This window comes from Bidens hawaiensis, unplaced genomic scaffold (genome assembly GCF_021521415.1).
Source record: "Bidens hawaiensis isolate Kalapana, Puna unplaced genomic scaffold, B.hawaiensis_p1.1 tig00047443_1, whole genome shotgun sequence".
Taxonomy (NCBI): Eukaryota; Viridiplantae; Streptophyta; class Magnoliopsida; order Asterales; family Asteraceae; genus Bidens; species Bidens hawaiensis.
In genome coordinates this window covers 53873-58348 of record NW_027498472.1, presented here as the reverse complement: position 1 = coordinate 58348, position 4476 = coordinate 53873, and the positions used below count along the sequence as shown (strand labels likewise).

Below are 4476 nucleotides of genomic sequence, written 5' to 3'. Positions count from 1 at the left end.
CCAGATAAAAAAGGATTGAATATTGTATCAACAAACAATAAAACTACTTGAACAAGAGAATACAGACATTGGAGTTTCATACAAGGGATCACACGGATTTGAAAGTGTCAGCTTAACAAGAAAATATGGAAAGCGAAGATACATAAAGACATTTTGGATATAATGGCAAGAATTAAATGGTGCGATAACTTATAAGCTAACCTGATAACTTTAAGGGGATTAATTCATGACACGTTTTACCTGTTTAATTTGGAAAGTTTAAAAGATCCGACTCAGTTGCTACCATATGAGGATATCCAAGTGAAAATCAAACGCAGCTACAAAACCGCACCATACTGACAGCTTTGGTGTAATGGCAAGGTCAGAAGGGTCCTGAGCAGACTGTTGTAAAAGTACAGTACAAAACTCATACCCCAAAGCAAAACCGATCGATATTCCACATAACAAATACATGACAATGTCAATAACCAAATAAATGGAAAAACAGTGATCACAGAATGCAAACAGCCAGTTTATGTAAAAAGAAATAGTAAAACTGAATACTATTAAGACCATCAAGAGTTTAAGATGCATACCCCTCATATGTAACCAACCACATACAGGATACTAGGATAGGATGTTCATAGTTTTTGTAACACAACAACACTACCGCGAAACAAACAATTTAATCCTGCTTAAAAAACCAAGCACTCTCCCTGTCCACTTCCTCCTGCTGTTCTGGAGTAAAATCATTCTTAATGTTGAACGTCTCACGAATTTGTTCAGGCGTCTTTCCCTTGATCATGTCGGCAACTTTTTGAACAGAAAGCTCCAGTAGGCTCTCGACGCTCAGATAGTGAGCAGCCTGAATCAAAAACATAAAACATCCATATAAATAATAACACAATCATAATTAAACCTCTAAACAAGCGGAACCAAACAAAAGATTCAAGTCCGTGTTTGTTCGTTAAGAAAATGACCGCGGTTCACAACCGTAAACACTAACTAAAGGTTCGATTCGTTAACAAAACTAATTAAACATAACAAATTGGAGAAATTCTTATGAGAAAACGCACCTCAGTAAGATCAAAAAGAACCGATTGATCTACATTCATAAACTCGGCATCAAATGATTTAAGATCATCGTTATCCGATGCTTCTACATGCTTCTTACAGTACTCAAGAACCTTTGACAGTGTGTTGCCAGTGACCTGAGGAAGATCAATGATGGTACGATTAGCACCATCATTTTCAGTCATCTGTTTGATCTTTTGAGACTTCATCGCCACTGCCAGATCAACCTCGAATGTATCACCATCTGAACTCCTGAGCACGATGATCTTTGTGGACGACATCACCAGATGAATTTAGTTTAGCAGGAAACCCTAATTAATCGGACACCCTAAGTTTGTTGGATGCGGTATATTTATAGTGAAGAAGATATTGTTTAATTTGGGCCCCTTAGCTTTGTTTGAACTGTCAAGACTTGCCAAAAACTTATAAAATGTGCTATAATAAGTCCATGCGTAATGGGGCGGAAAAAATGGGCGATATGGCCGATTTCTAGGATGAACACCCCCCCCCCCCCGCGCCCGATAAAAGGGGTGATGGGGTGGGGGGCAACGTCTTTTTGTCGCCTGTTTGTGTTGTGTGTTTATTATTACTATTATTATTATTATGGGTGTGTTTGGGATTCCTTATTTTCTTCTCCTTATAACTTTTGGTGTTAGAATAAGTCATTTTTGTGTTAAAATAGTGTTTGTATATACATAAGTTCTTTTTCATATCTCCTTATCCACAAGGCTAATATATAAGTTTTCAATAAGTTAGACTTTTCTAACTTATCTCCTTATCAAGATCAGAATTCCCATTACACCCTCATTCCATCAATAAGTTAAACCAAACACTTTTTAAAAAATAACTTATTACCTTATGTTAATCCAAACACTTTTTTGGAAACTCCTTATTGAAAAATCATAAGACCTTTTTACCTTAACACAATAAGACCTTGTTAACTTAAATAAGGAATTCCAAACACACCCTATGTGTGTGTGTGTGTGATATATATATATATATAGGGGATGGATCTTGCGAGAAGTGATATTACAGCGAGAAGTGAATGTATAACTCCATTAATCCCTAATTTCACTCACTTTCATACGATGTTACATACATATATGTAGGTTGGTTGTATTTATGTCTTAATTACACATTCAATCATACCTACAAACATATAAATGTACTGAGCCACATTCAAACCTATGTACCTACACACATACATACACATATACAAACATGCGTACACATATACAAACATACGTACCTACACACCTACATATGCACCTACACAACGCACCTACACATAAGAAAGAGAGTGAAATTAGGGATTAATGGAGTTACACCTTCGCTTCTCGCACTTCTCGCTGTAAAAAAACTTCTGAAATGATCCAATACCTATATATATACATATATATATACATAAAGAGAGAGAGAGAGAGCAAGGTTATAATAAGAAGTAGATTTTTCCTATAAAGTGTAGAAAGTATGTTTTCACCATTATATCTAATAAAACACACCACACAATAAACACACCACCACTAAAATAAAACACACCGCACAAAAAACACACTTTCCGTATCTATCGTCAGATCAACATATCTAGTGCACTAGATTACTTCTTACACTTCTTGGATACACTCCATTTCTTATTTTAACCCCATCCTATATATATATATATATATATATATATATATATATGTGTGTGTGTGTGTGTGTAGGGGGCTACAACAACATTACACCCCTAAAACAAAACCCATAATTTGCTGGACTGGGCGTCACATGTCACAAAACATCCCATTTTGTAGCCCCTCCACTACACATAGCTAGCCTAAGGTATTTAAATGAGAGATTAGAACCGGTTTTATATAGAGAATTTCAGGAATCGTATATATGTTTGTATCTATTGATTTAACCATGATATTTAAGACAAATAAAAATCCCTCTTTCTCTCTTCTGTAGACTTGATCCACGGACTTGATGCCTAAAACGACAGAGTTTGTTTCTTGCCTGTCGGCCATGCCAGGTAGGTCCGGACAAGGGGAAACCCCCCTTGTTGTAGATGCTTTAAATATTGAAGAATATAACAACGACTGTGTGATGCCTATCGTATGCTGTGAAGCCCAGGTATGATACGTGGATAGAGTTTTATTTTCTATACTGAATACTACTTTCATATTAGACAATTTATTGATGTTTTGGATATTCATTGTTTGAAATGTTATTATTCACTGCAAATAAATAATAAAAGAAATATGTTCTTTTTGTTTAGTCTTACACTGTATTCAGCGCCAAAAGAGTCTTTCTTCCTCCAAAACACGGACCATAAAACGTGCTCGTGTAGCCATTTACAACAGAGCATCATCTTCGGAAACACTGGTTACCGGATCCACTTGTTTCGTGGCGGGTCAGAACAAGTTCTGATCAATACAGATTCTATGGAAAATGAATTTGGGTCAAACGGGTCGTTTAAAAGAATTAATATGGTCGGGTCAAATTGGATTTTGGCCAGAAGCGAGTCAGGTTTACAAGAGTTGCCTTCTTAGCCCGTTGACTAATTTGAGTATGTCTAAATTGGCCCGATGACTAATTTCAGATGACCTAAATGATCCCTTAAATTAAATTACTTTTTATAAATGGTTAATGACCGGTACCTAAACATAGTACCATTGGTTAGCGGGTTATTGGTGAAACCTGAAACAGGTTCGTGAGTTTTGTGGGTCCTATCCTGCTTTTGTAGCCATATCTATGATAACCACAGTAACATTTTTTCTCTTCACATCATACAACATAAATTAGAATTGTTGTTTAAATAAATTACACTAATTAACTGGGCTTGGTAATTGAAACGTCTAGATGAAATCATGCTAAAAGTAGGCTTCTCTATGGGTGTTTCGAATTAAACAATCCTTGATGAAGCAAACAATCCAATTTATTTATGTAATCAATCTATGACCGGCCTACTTGTATGAACTTTGCTGATGCTTTTCAGCTTTTGTTGTAACAATTCATTAACTTGCTTTAAGACCAATTGTGGTTTCCTTTAATGCAAAGGTAACGCCGTAACGAATCAAAATAAGTTTTTTTTTTGTCTGATTATGGACATGAAAACTTGTTTGTTAAGAGTTTTTCACCGGAGATCACATATTGAAATTGTGTGCCATACAAAAACAAAAAAATTTACAAAGATCACATACAAAAATTGATAATTGAAGCGATAGAGGACGGGTGTAGTGGGGGTAATTTTGTAAATTTAACTTTCTTATATTGCAATTCCATCTACACCTTTACAAACCATATACCATACAAATTTTCAATGGAACTAATTCCAATTCTTCTCAAGCATTCCAATCCCTTTGGAAACATTCTACAAACCAAACGGCCCCTTAAATTTGTGTAACCCCAACATGACCCGTGTAGCCCATTTATCTAAAAGAGGAA

The 4476-nt window shown here is 35.6% G+C and overlaps 1 pseudogene; it reads right to left on the bottom strand.

The window, feature by feature from the left end:
- Window positions 1-664: 664 nt before the first annotated feature.
- LOC143596980 (SKP1-like protein 1A pseudogene) lies at window positions 665-1334 on the bottom strand (annotated as a pseudogene).
- Between the last annotated feature and the right edge of the window lie 3142 nt (window positions 1335-4476).